Source organism: Mesocricetus auratus, unplaced genomic scaffold (assembly GCF_017639785.1).
Source record: "Mesocricetus auratus isolate SY011 unplaced genomic scaffold, BCM_Maur_2.0 Super-Scaffold_100037, whole genome shotgun sequence".
In the NCBI taxonomy this organism is placed as follows: Eukaryota; Metazoa; Chordata; class Mammalia; order Rodentia; family Cricetidae; genus Mesocricetus; species Mesocricetus auratus.
Window position 1 is genome coordinate 9,962,814 of NW_024429215.1, and position 14,375 is coordinate 9,977,188.

The window sequence follows — 14,375 nt, forward strand, 5'->3', positions numbered from 1 at the left end:
CTCAGGACCTCTGGAAGAGCAGTCAGTGCTCTTAACCTCTGAGCCATCTCCCCAGCCCGTCATCCCACTTTTGCAGTGCTCCCTCTTCGGCTTTTCTGTTTGCCTGATTTCCAGTTGCTTAGTCACATCCAAGAGTAGGTAGGTGTTGAACCTCCCCATTCCCTTTTAAAGTCTGCCAAGGATTTATAGTGGCCGGGCAGTAGTGTCACACGCCTTTCATCCCAGCACTCGGGAGCCAGAGGCAGGTGGATCTCTGTGAGTTTGAGGCCAGCCTGGTCTATAGAGCTAGTTTAGAAACCTTGCCTTGGCCGGGCGTTGGTGGCGCACGCCTTTAATTCCAGCACTCGGGAGGCAGAGGCAGGTGGATCTCTGTGAGTTCGAGGCCAGCCTGGTCTACAAAGTGAGTTCCAGGACAGCCTCCAAAGCTACAGAGAAACCCTGTCTCAAAAAACAAAACAAAAAACAAAAAAAAACAAAAAAAAAAAAAAAAAGGAAACCTTGCCTTGAAAAACCAACCCCTCCCCCCAGAAAAAAAAGAAAGGTCATTAGTCACAGTGAATAAAAGCCATGAACAGGCCGGGCGGTGGTGGCGCACGCCTTTAATCCCAGCACTCGGGAGGCAGAGGCAGGTGGATCTCTGTGAGTTCGAGGCCGGGCTGGACCGATAGCCAAACCCTGTCTCGTAAAAAAACCAAAAAAAAAAAAAAAAAAAAAAAAAAAAGCTATGAACAGGTAATTATAGGTCCCGGGCCACCAACACAAGTTAGGATCTGATAAACATCAGGTGGTTCCAAGGGTAATCTCAGCTGTATTGTGACCAGCTAGGTTGTCCACAAACACAGAAATGGGTCTTCATGCTCCCCTCACCCCCTGGATTTCTGGGCTAGACAATGGGAAAGGAGACCTTTCTGTGAGCAGTCACATGTCAGAAGGCTTTGTAGCTATGATCGTGGGACACTCGTGTGTGACAAGACGCTGAGCAGTGGCAGGGAGGAGCTTCTCATGGGTGGCCCTCCTGAGAAGCTGCCAGCTTTCATTCTCGTTTCTTTTTCTGGAAAAAGGAAGATACCCATTTTCTGTTCCTCTTCCTTTTCAGCCTTGGAATCTGGGTGTGGTACCAAAATATCCTCAAATCGACACGCTCATGAGATGGAGTCACCACGGGGGGGGGGTAACGGGAGGCCTCACAAGCTCCAGTCTTGAGAGCTCGAGTTGCCAAGACAAGCGGGCAATCCAGACAGAACTGCCGGGCCCGTGTTAACCAGTCATGAAGAAATGCCCACGTTAAACCGGCAAGCCTCCCTTTCTTTTTACCAGACAAAGTCCTGTAGATCCAATAAGCGCAGGAAAGACTTCTGGCAAGAGCAGGTCCTTATTAATCGAGGAATTCCTACTAGTGAGAAGCCCTACAAATGTAGGGAATGTGGGAAGGCCTTTAAATATGGTTCGCGACTAGTCCAGCATGAGAATATTCACTCTGGCAAGAAGCCTTATGAATGTAAAGAGTGTGGCAAGGCCTTCGGTCGGGTCTCACATCTTAAAGTACACCGCAGAATCCTTACTGGGGAGAGGCCCTATGTGTGTAAGCAGTGTGGGAAGACCTTCAGTCCCAGGTCTCAGGTGACTCAACACCAGACCGTTCATACTGACTCTTTGAGCGCAAAGACTGTGGGAAGGCCTTTAATCAGGGCTCCACTCTTAGCCGGCATCAGAGGATTCACAGCGGGGAGAAGCCCTACCAGTGTAAGGTTTGCAGCAGGGCCTTCAAGAGGGTCTCACACCTCACGGTACATGACAAAACCCATGCGCATGACAGGCCGGCCGCGGGCACGTGGGTTTGCGGGAAGGCCGTTAGTCCTTGCTCACGACTCACTTGACATCAGGTGATCCAGTCCAAGGAGAGGCCCTTCGAGTATAATGAGCAGAATGAGTCACCATCGGAGGCTGCGCAGTAGAGGAACACGTGGGAACGTAGTCAACGTAGGAAAGCCGTCCCTTGGCACTTGCCCGCTGTCAGTCATCAGGGAATTGGTGCTGGCAAGCAACCACGTGAGCGGAAGCGATGCAAAGAACCCATTGGCTTAGGGCGATCCTAGCTGGTGCATCTTGGAGAAAGGGAAGCTAAATGCACTGAAAATGTGACGTCTCTGTTGAGAGTTTTCTAAATCCAAAAACAGGGAAAGGTTGGAAATAATTTTGTCTCCCAATACATCCGAGAATCTACTCATGGGATTTTTTTTTAAAGATTTATTATGTATACAATGTTCTCCCTGCATGTATTCCTGCAGGCCAGCAGAGGGCACCGGATCTCATTACAGATGGTTGTGAACCACCATGTGGTTGCTGGGAATTGAACTCAGGACCTCTGGAAGAGCAGCCAGTGCTCTTAACCTCTGAGCCGTCTCTCCAGCCCTAGTCATGGGATTTTTGTGGTGTTTTGGTGTTGTTTTGAGACATGGTCTCTCTATGGAACCTTGGCTGGCCTAGAATTTGCTGTGTAAACCAGGCTGGCCTCGAACTCATAGAAATCTGCCTGCCTCTGCCTTCTGAAAGCTCGGATATTAAAAGTATGTGCCAGTGGGTTAACAATGAAGTAAATCCTGCAGACACCATGAGTGATGACAAAAAGAAAGAATGGATACTTTTACATGCTAAGAAAGGAAAACAAAGCTATATTCAGGGTGTGGTGACATATGCCTTGAATCCTACCACTTGGGAGATAGCAGCTAGTGTGTCTGTGAGTTCCAGGCTAGCTGGACCCTGTTATAAAATAAAAATAACCCCAGCCCACGGGAACTAAAAGAATTTTATAAAAATTTCTGTGTGTATATGGATGTGCAAATACTTCAGTGCATGTGTAGTGATCAGAGGGTAACTCTGTGGGGTCACTCCTTTCTATCCTTTATGTGGGTTCCAGAGGTTAAGCTTAGATCACCAGGCTTACCCACTGAGCAATCTCACTGGCCCTTTTCATAATTCAAAACACACACACACACACACACACACACACACACACACGCATGCACGCACGTTCGTGCACGTTTAATCCCAGAGGAATGGTTTACAGGTTTTGAATACATGCAAACCTGAATAAGTACTTAAACACACTAAATGAAGGATTCAGAACTATGAAACAGCCAGGCATGATGGTATGTGCTTACAATCCCAGCTCTTGGGAAGCTGAGGCAGGAGGATTTCCTCAAGTTCAAGGCCAGGTTGGGCTACGTAGTAACACACTGTCTTTTTTTTTTTTTTTTTTTTTGGTTTTTCGAGACAGGGTTTCTCTGTATTGTTTTGGAGGCTGTCGGTCCAGCCCGGCCTCGAACTCACAGAGATCCGCCTGCCTCTGCCTCCCGAGTGCTGGGATTAAAGGCGTGCGCCACCACCGCCCGGCCAACACACTGTCTTTTTTTGCTTGTATTTTTTGTTTTTTGAGACAGGGTTTCTCTGTATTGTTTTGGAGGCTGTACTGGAACTCGCTCTGTAGACCAGGCTGGCCTCGAACTCACAGAGATCCTCCTGCCTCTGCCTCCCAAGTGCTGGGATTAAAGGCATGTGCCATCAACGCCCATCGTAACACACTGTCTTGAAAAACAATGAAAGTACCAAACATCCATTCAATAGATAAAATTTTAAAAAATACAGACGAGGCAGTAGTTGCGCAACCTTTTGCAGATAAAGGGATTGTTTCTGAATTAAGTTGTTTATAAAACTGGAGCCTGGGCAAGGTATTGCTGTGTAGCCCTGGTTGGTCTTCAATTTGGGGCAGTCCCCTTGCCTCTGTCTCACTACTATTGGGATTATAGGCCTGTGACACAATGCCTGGCACTATTTCTAGCGGAAAACATTCACACTCTGTGTAGACAGTATATTTTTGTGACTTCTGGATCAGAAGATGTGGAATCTGTAGGAAAAGGTCTTCTTGCCCTGTAGGCAGACTTTTCTGTCCTGCCAGCCAGTTCCCAAATGACCACGCTGAGGCTTACTATTAATTATAAATGCCTGGCCAATAGCTTAGGCTTGTTACTAGCTAACTCTTACATTTTAAATTAACCCATAGTTCTTATCTCAATACATGAGGGAAGTTCATCTCCTAGGGTCTCCTCTCCACACCCGAGACACCTCCCCTTCTTTGAGCTCTCCTTTTGTCTGCCGGTCCTGCCTAACCTCTACCTGTCCAGCTATAGACCAGCTTCTTTATTAACCAATCACAGTGATGCACATTCACTCAGTGTAAAGGATTATTCCACACTGCTCTGTGTCTGATTCTTACATTACTCCATTATTACTTCCTATTTCAGGAATAGTCTTGATTTTGGACAGTTTTTCTTAGTTTCTACATGTCTAGATTGTTTGGGGGTCATCCTTTGTCTTGTGTCACAGGTAGATTTTTGTTGTTTACCCATCAGACATACCCAGTTATCGTTAGCATCTGCTTCTCTTGCTTTAGAATCTGAAGATAGGGCGGGCATGTTGGCACTTGCCTTTAATCCCAGCACTCGGGAGGCAGAGGCAGGCGGATCTCTGTGAGTTTGAGACTAGTCTGGTCTACCGAGCGAGTTCCAGGATAGGCTCCAAAACAATACAGAGAAACCCTGTCTCGAAAAAAACAGAAAAAAAATCTGAAAATAACAGATTAGAATTTTCCAGCCTCCTGTGCCGCTAAAGTGACCAGTGTATGTCTATACTGGCTGCTGGAATCTTCTGGGGGCTTCTGGAAAAGAAGTTCATGTCTTAATAAAAGAGATGCTATCCTTCCAAACTGATTTGCAACAAAAAGCAATGTCCCTCAGCGTGGAGGACCTTCATGGCAGGAAATGGGAAGGAACAAGTAACTACTACTGCGTCTTCCAAAGGATGCCCCAGCCTAGTTCCAGATCTAACCCTCCCAAATCAGTCATTAATAAAAACAGTGCCCCGTACACACGCCATCCCACCCACCACTTTGATGGAGGCTATCCCCCAGTTGAGCTTTTCAGATGATACAATCGACCCACTGGGTGGTAGTGGCACATACTTTAATCCCAGCACTCCAGAAGCTAAGGTAGAGGATCTCTGAGTTCAAAGCCAGCCTGGTCTACAGAGTGAGTTCCAGGACAGCCAGAGCTACACAGAGAAACCCTGACTTGAAAACAAAAAGAACAAAACAAAAAAAACAACAAAAGGTGTGTGTGTGTGTGGAAACAGTCCAGCTAGGTAGCACGTCCTATGTGCCTTGAATAGCTAGTGTGTGGAGTTGTGTCACATTCTAGGCTATTTCTTGCTGTTTTGCCGTGGTGCCACAATCCCAAAAAGACATGCCTTTTTTTTTTTTTTTTTTTTTTTTGGTTTTACGAGACAGGGTTTTTCTGTATTGTTTTGGAGGCTGTCGGTCCAGCCTGGCCTCGAACTCACAGAGATCCGCCTGCCTCTGCCTCCCGTGTGCTGGAATTAAAGGCGTGCGCCATCACCACCCAGCCCTTTTTTTTTTAACCTCAACAAGGGAATCACATTCTGTATCATTTTCGGACTTGTGTCTTCATAATTATTTAAAAAAGATTTTTTGTGTTGACACGTCAACTGATGTTTGTCGTCCCTCAGTGTAAGCACCTTGTGAAAATCAGTGACAGTTGTCTCTCCATTTCCCTGGTGCTGAATATTCAGGTTGCTTCTGAGTTTCCGATGATTTAAAATTCTCTGATGAGCGTATTCCGTGTGTGTGTGTGTGTGTGTGTGTGTGTGTGTGTGTGTGTGTGTGTGTGTAGTGGTGGTGGTGTTTGTTAGTGTAGGATCCATCCACAATATTATCTCCAGGCTGGAGATCTAACAGTACATACTTAGATGGTATAGCTTCATTCACTGCAGCCCATCTTGAGAACTGTTGTTGGGTTTGGACTTCTGTCACCGGCTGTCAGAAAATCAGGGAATTGGACCCACGTTCTTAGGGAGACCTCTTTTGAAATCAAAATCCCACTGAGCTTGTGGCCTTCTCGGAGTTCATGGAGAAGGATGTTTCCCATCATCCCTTCCGGTGAAATTAGAATTGGTCTAGCCGGGTGTGAGTTCGAGACCAGCTTGGTCTACAGAGTGAGTTACAGGACAGTCTCCAAAACAATACAGGGAAACCCTGTCTGGGAAAACAAACAAACAAACAAAAACAAAACAAACAAAAAAAAAACAAAAAAAAAAGAATTGGTCTGGAAGCCAAGCCTACTGAGTATGTGGACACTCTGTTGTCAGTGGATTAAGGAATCCCTTCCTGGGTTGGAAAAATGGCTCAGAAGTTAAGAGCATTGGCTGCTCTTCCAGAGGTACTGAGTTCAATTCCCAGCACCCACATGGTGGCTCACAACCATCTGTTATGTGATCTGGTCCCTCTTCTGACCTGCAGGCAGACATGCAGGCAGAATACTGTATACATAATCTAAAAAAAAAAAAAAGGAATCCCTTCTTTGCAAGGCATTAGTTGAGTCTGGGCTTACTTGTTCTGGAATGTGTGTGTCTGGCCAGGGTAAGCATGGGAGAAAGGCCTGGCTTATGAGAGCAACATCTCAGTAGTAGGCCCCAAACTAGCCCATACTTCAGAACAGGTTGGCTGGGTATGGTGGTGTGGAGTAGTTACTTGAAAGATTGAGGTAGGAGCATCATCGAACCCCAGAACTTCCAAGCCAGTTTGAGCAGCAATATTCCGTCTTTAAAGAGCAAACAAACAGACAAAACAGATGTCTGGTGTGGTAGCACATGTCATTAATCCCAGCATTGTCAGGAGGATCTTTAGTCTGCTGAATGAGTTTCAGAGCAGCCAGGGTTAGTTACACAGAAAAACCCAAAACAAAACAAACAAAAAAGGTGTATTTGAATACTCTGTCCAGCAGGTGGCACTGTTGTACTGTGAAATGTCCCTCACTACCAAAAGATTATTAAAAGTCCTTTCATCTCTTCTTGCCTCAACCCCCGGTGGGTCATTATCTTCTAATATCTTCTGACCCCTTGTGGACCGCTTTGCAGGACAGAAATAGAATAAATTTCACTAGACATTGTTTCGTTGAGACAGGGATTTTTGTTTGTTTTAATATTTTTATTGATCCAATCTATGACCTCATCACCATTATGTTTTAGCACCGAGCTGCCTCTGCAACTTCAACAGACATTCACTAGAACTCAGTGCAATTTAGCTTCCTTCCCTACAACACGGTTTAAGTGTGCCAGTTGAATTCTGGCATCCCCTCCCCCATTGTAGAGACCCAAACCCAAGGAGCTCAGTAAGTCTGTCCCTTACCTCCGTTGCAGGATTGGACCATCGTGTCTAGGAACATGAAAAGTGCAGAAAGTCAAAGATTCTAGATGGTGAGACCAATGAGGAGGCTTCTGTGTGTCTGTCTGTCTGTCTGTCTGTGTGTCTGTCCATCATCTCTGCCTGTCTATTCATCTACCGTATATTATTCACCCTTCTATAACCCACCTATCTATTCTTTCAATATTTCAAGAAGTGGAGCGATAAGTCTTTTGTTATTGATAACAATTTTCAATCGTGTATGAGTTTCTTCAAATGAGGTGATTAGAAGTTTTTGAATCTTTGTTTTTCATTTCTCCATTTCCAGGTCCTGGGAGCTAAAAGTGTTTTGTTTTGTTTGTTTGTTTTTGTTTTTCGAGACAGGGTTTCTCTGTATTGTTTTGGAGGCTGTCCTGGAACTTGCTCTGTAGACCAGGCTGTCCTCGAACTCACAGAGATCCACCTGCCTCTGCCTCCCGAGTGCTGGGATTAAAGGCATGCACCACCAACTCCAGGCTTGCTGTAAGTGTTGTGAAACAGGATCATCATTCTAGCCTAGGCTGGCCTAGATCTATGAAACCAAAGCTGGCCTTGAACTTGTGGCAATTCTCATGCCTCAGCTCCCCAAGTTCTGAGATCACAGGAATGAGTCAGTGCACCCAGCAAGATCACCCAGTTAAGGTCTTTATATGACTTCAGGGAGCTAACTAGTTGCCAGAGGAACAAACCAAGTGTTAGGACAAGCTGCAACTCGAAGCTCTATGGAGATAGATAAAGGATTAACAGTAGCAGATGATTTAATCAACCATGCCTACCTAACGAAGCCTTAGTTCCCCCCACCCCCAAAAAACAACAACAAAAAAGACTTCAAGGCTTTCAGAAAGAGCAACCAGAAGATAGCAATGTGCTGGGAGGGAGACACACTTCAGTTCCGTGGGGTTACAAGTCCAATTCTCGGGGTGGACTTATGTTTGTGTCCTTTAAAGTCTCCTAAATTAAACAACAACAAGAAAAAGCACGCGTTTCCTCGATATCTCTCACTCTAACACATTAATAGAACTCGAGAAGTGAGGGCGGCCGAAACCCCACTTTAGAGTCAGAAACAGACAAAATAGCCAGCCTGGGACTTCCATCACAAACAGTGGGGAATTGTTTGGGGCCAAGACTTCAGCCTCCAGGCAGTGTCGAGACAGTTGATGACAACCAGCCTATATCTTTTATGGAAAAGATTTTCAAAGATGCTGAAATGTTTTCTGAAGAAAATAGGAAAAACATGATACACACTTCCTGCTTTATATTTTTTTGTTTGTTTGTTTTTTCGAGATAGGGTTTCTCTGTGTTGTTTTGGAGACTGTCCTGGAACTAGCTCTGTAGACCAGGCTGGCCTCGAACTCACAGAGATCCGCCTGCCTCTGCCTCCCAAGTGCTGGGATTAAAGGCCACCAACTCCCGGCCCTGCTTTATATTTCTTTATAGCCTTTTTTTTTCCCCCAATCACATGTCAGATCTGTCTCCATCCATGGGAGGTAAGGTCTGAGAAGCCAGGTAACTGGGTTTCTCGTTTTTTCTTTCTCTCTTCATTGAAGTGGCCTCATGTTATGTGTTTCAGCCTTTAATCCAAGTGTTGATTTCTTGGTCCTTCAAAGGCAGGGATACTTTCCACTTTGGCAAAGGGCAGAAAAAGCCAGACTCTTGTATTCACGTTCCTATAACGTCGTGTGCATTGCTCCCAACACTAATAAACGACATGCCCATTTTCCAGGTGATTTGCTGGTCACAGAGGCCATCAACATGAGTGGGAGGGAGGAGGCGATCAGACGCAGAATAGTGGCCGTCCTTGCTGTGTGGCAAAGCTTAGATCAAACTTCCAAGCCCGCCGGCGTCGTGGTTTGCTCACTCCTGTAACCGCACCCAACGTTTGGGAGACGGACACAGACGGACCAGGAGCTCAAAGTCTCCCTTGGACACATAGCCAGTTCGGAGGCTAGCCTGGGCTAGAGATCACCTCCTATCTCCTCCCTCCCTAAACAAACAAACCATAGTCTCAACCCAACATCCAGGATGGAGCTTGGCGAGGCGGCAGGGACGCAGACGTCAAGGAGACGCACCCGAGAGCCGCGCTCGCACGACTGCGGCGGTTGGTAACTAGGGACGCCTGTGGTCTCCAGGCTGACGCCCTAGCTGCCACGCCCCCCGAGACCCCGGGCCGCGCCCCTCCGCGTAACCACGCTCTCAGTCACACAGCGTCTCGGCTCCCCTCCCTTGTGTCACCTGCTGCGGTGGGACAGCCTTAGAAAGTGCCCTTCACCACCAGCCCCGCCCCTCCCCTCTGACTCCTCCCAGCCCTGCCCTCGCCGCAGACTCCGCTGGGGACCCGCCCATCGGGCTAGGCCCCGCCCCTCGCCCCCCAGTCCTCGGAGAGCCCGCCCTACTTGATAACCCCACCTCCTACCTTAGACTCCTGGGTTTAGCCCCGCCCTCACCGCAGGCTCCGCTGAGGTCCCGCCCTTTCTCCGCAAGCCCCGCCGCCCCCTCTCCAAGCCCCGCCCTCACTTCAGGCTGCCGAGGACCGCCCCCACGTGCTAATCCCCGCCCCTCACCTGCCACTGCAGAGAACCCTGCTTTTCTCCTTCAAGCCCCGCCCTCGCCTCAGACTGCTGAGATCCCGCCCCTTTTCCGCTTAGCGCCGCCCTCACCATTGACTCCGCTGAGAACCCGCCCTTTCTCCGCAAACCCCGCCTCTTATTCTGGATTCTGCTCAAGCCCCGCCCTCTGTCTCCCTAAGGACCACCCTACTTGATAACTCCGCCCCTCACCTCGGATTGCTGAGATCCCTCCCCTTTTCCGCTTAGCACCGCCCTCGTTATTGACTCCGCTGAGATCCCGCCCTTTGTCTGCAAGCCCCGCCTCGCCCTCACCTCAGGCTATGCTGGGAAACGCTTACTTTCCAGGCCCCGCCCCTCACCTCAGACGGCGCTCAGAACCCGCCCTACAGGATAACCACGCCCCTCATCTCAGCCTGCGGAGATCCCGCCCCTTCGCTTTGCACCGCCCTCACCATTGAGTCCTCTGAGATCTCGCCCTTCCTCCGCAAGCCCCGCCCCTTCACATTCTGCCGAGAGCCCGCCCTATGGCTAAACCCCGCCCCTCACTTCAAGTAGCCCCGCCTTCAATCCCCCGGACTAAGGAAGCGCTCTGCTCCGTACCCGCCTCTCACCTCGGTCTTCTCTGTGGACACGCCCCTTTAGCTAAGCCCCGCCTTCCTCGGACTGCGCGCCTTCTCTGCAGCGGCTGCCAGAGGCTTGCGCCTGCGCACAGAGGGCTTGTCCGTTTCCCTCCCGGCGTGGCCTGCTTGACAGCGTCCGGGTGAGTTGAGGCGGTCGTTGGGGAGTGCGAGCCTGAGAGCTGCGGGCAGGGGAGGCCCTCCTAAGGCCCCGCGTTTCCCAGACGCCAGCGTCCGTGGAGGTAGGCGCGCGGAGGCGTGGGATCTGGGGGCGCGGGGGCTCAGACAGACGATGGGGAGTCCGGATCTAAGGGCGTGCGTGGGTGTGCCAGGCCGGAGTGTGTGTGAAGCCAGCTGGGCTGTGAGTTTGCAGCGAGACTGCACGTTCGTGCCGGTGCGTGAGACAGGCAGGCAGAGCCGGAGAGATGACCGTGAGGTCTGCCTTCCGGTGGTCTGCATCACAGCTCTTACATGCTTGCAATCTCCAAAGTATTACATACCTCGATGACCGTGCGTGACTGATGGCTGGCACACTCAAGGTAGCTTGCAGGGTCGTCAAAGCGCACCCATGCACGTGTGTGTGTGTGTGTGTGTGTGTGTGTGTGCGTGCGTGCTTGCGTGCGTGCATCAGAGACTGAATTTGAGAAAACGGGTATGAGTCTTGCCTGAGGATAAGTGTCGTATGGCTTTTTCCTTTTGGTTTTTCATGATTATGTCATTGACATGTTGGAGAGAGTGTATCAGGGCCCTGCAGCCATAGCGGCTAACTTAGAAGAACAGTAATGAGACAGCTTGGCCTTTTGTAATGGTGATGTGACCTGAGCTGTCCATCCTGAGGTGGGTGTTATCCGACCCACTAAGTCATGAAGTAGGATGTGCATAGCAGCACTCTGTTGCCAAATAGAAGTTGGAACCAGGGAATTGGGTATTGCCGTGACAGGCCTGGACATGCTGCTTGTTGGTAGAATGTGGACTTTGGGACTTTGGTTTAGGAAAGAAGTTGAATGCTTTAAGTGGAGTTTAATTGACCATTCTAGTAAGAGCAGGGAAGACAGTGGTGATAAGAGCATTGTAGATTATGATGACCTGACTCCAGAGGTTTCAGAGGAGAAGAATATTAATTAGTAAGTGGCTTAGAGACCATTCTTGTGATATTTTGGCAAAGAATGTGGCTGCTTTTTCCCCCCTTGACCTAAAAAAATCTGCCTGGGGCTAAATCAAAGACTTTTTTGGATTAATGACATTGACGGAGGTGCCTAGTAGTGACTGTGTCAGGTAGTTCTTGGTCACTCTTATGCATATCTGTATATAACAAAAAGGAGCAAGCTGAGCAAGAGAAAATTTTTTTTTTGGTTTTTCAAGACAGGGTTTCTCTGTGGCTTTGGAGGCTGTCCTGGGACTAGCTCTTGTAGACCAGGCTGGCCTCAAACTCACAGAGATCCGCCTGCCTCTGCCTCCCAAGTGCTGGGATTAAAGGCGTGCGCCACCAACGCCCGGCTCCAGAGAAAAAATTTTAAGTGTACGGTTTGAGGAGAAAAGCAGCACCAGGATGTGTAATAGAGCTAACTCCGGTGCTCAGGGAGACAAAACAAGCATAAAGGAAAGTCCGATGCTAAATGGAATAATGGGAATGCTGACCTCAAGGCAAGATCCCTCCCAGCCGCTCTTACAGTTCTTGGAAAGGAATTCGAGAGAAGCTTAAGCAGTGAAGGAAACGATCCCACACAGAAAACCGATGAAGATGTCATTAAACAAAGCAGCCATGTTCCAGCCCCAGAGAGCAGCAGAACTTGGCTGCTTTGGCCCTGTAATTCTAGATTTGGAGTCAGGGATAGAAGAAAGGGGTTCTGGAATCTCCTTGCGTGGCTAAGGAAAGCCGCCGAGGCCAGGCATGTGTCAGGGGTGTCCTGGCATGGAAGCCCCGAGAGGTCACTGCATGGGGTTGGGAATGTGAGGCCTGGATCGTGCTGAGATGCCCGAGTCGTGGGATGCCTGCCAAGAATAACTGCAGATTGAGCGTGGAACTGAGTAGGGAGAGAGAAGTGTGCTGTGCTCAACAAAGCTGCAAGGAGATGCAGAGTCTGGAGTTGGCCCTGCTGGCTTCCCGTCTTGCTTTGGTTCAGTATTTCTGCACTATGCTCCTTTCCCTCCCATCTGGAATGTTAATGTAGATTCTGTCTGATGGTGGGTTGGAAGTATGTGATCTGCTTTTTAACTTTTTTTTCACATTTATTTATTTTTTATTTTGTGTGCATCGGTGGTTTGCCTGCTTGTATGTCTGTGTTAGGAGGTCAGATCTTAGAGTTACAGACACTCATGAGCTGCCATGCGGGTGCTGGGAATTGAACCCAGGTCCTCTGGAAAAGCACCCGGTGTGCTGTTAACTGATGAGCCGTCTCTCCAGCCCCTGCTTTTTAATTTTGATTTTACATGGGTTACAGTTAAGAGATTGCCTGACGTCTCAGAGAGATTTTGGACTTCGGACTTTTTAACAGTATTGAGACTGTGATAGACATGGGGACTTTTGAAGTTGGATGGAACGCATTGTCATCGGGGAACTACTTGAGAAGGATTGGAAGGCGTGGCCATGTTGGGGTAGGCGTGACCTCGTTACTCATGGTCTCCCTGCTGCTGCCTTCCAAATGTTGGGGTTACAGTGGCATGCCTCTGGGCTCAGAGGACATCCCATTCTGGTGGATGAGAACCGGAGAGAAAGAAGAACAGTGTGTGTGCAACCAAGTCGGATGAGAAGGATGCTCTGAACCATAGTGCCGTACTTGAGAGGCTTTCTGAACCTAGGGTGGTTGGAGCTGTAGAGTCTGTGCATGTGAGAGAAACAGACAAGAGGCTGGGATCTTGGTGTGTGTGTGTGTGTGTGTGAGTGTGTGAGTGTGTGTGTGTGTGTGTGAGAGAGAGAGAGAGAGATTGGGAGGTGATAAGCTGGGGTGTCTCTGTAGATGTGTGTGTGTACCCAGGCCTCTTGGAGATCACGGTGTGTGTGTGTGTGGTTAAGCAGTGTTGTGCCTTGTCTCGGGTGCCTGGGATTGTGTCTTCCATGAGATTAGAAAGCGTGTGAGCTCATGTGTTGGTATTTGCATTGTAATCGTGGCCTGGTGTGTATGGAATGGCTAGTTTGAAGATTGTTAGAATTAGATTTGTAAAACATAAAAACACTATCACATTGTAAGTTAAATTTCTGTTTATTAGTTTTGTTTCGGGGACACAAGTACACCACAGTATGGTTGGTGTGTGTGTGTGTGTGTGTGTGTGTGTGTGTGTGTGTGTGTGTTAGAGGGCAACTTCTAGGAATTGTTTCTTCCCTTCCAACAAGTGAGTCCCAGAGATCAAACCTAGCTCCACAGGTACCTTTACCCTCTGAGCCATCTCCCTGGGAGATTTTCTTTTTCCTTTCTTTTTCTTTTATTCTGTATTATTATTATTATTATTATTATTATTAGGTCAGGGTTTCATTGGCTAGTGTTGAATTCCTGGAACATATCCTGCCTCAGACTTCTGATTGTTGGGATTTCAGGTATGCACTACCATGCCTTGTTAACATTAGATTCTCCCTCTCTCTTTTTATTTTTATTTTATGCGTATGAGTGTTTTGCCCCAATGTATACCACATGTTTTCCTGGTGCCTGTGGAGGCCAGAATAGGGTGTTGGATGCCTGGAACTGGAGTTACAGGTGGTCGTGACCTACCACATGGGTGCTGGGAACTGAATTGGGTCCTCGTGAGCAGTAGGTGCTCTTAACTGCTGAGCCGTCTCTCCAGCCCCCAGCATCACCAGATGCTTTCTGTGTTGGGCTGTTTAGAACTCTGTGCTGCTGGGGTGAGAGTCCTAGGCTCTAACATTCCAGAAGCTGCAATGGCTGGGCTGGGCTGTCGGGAGAAAGG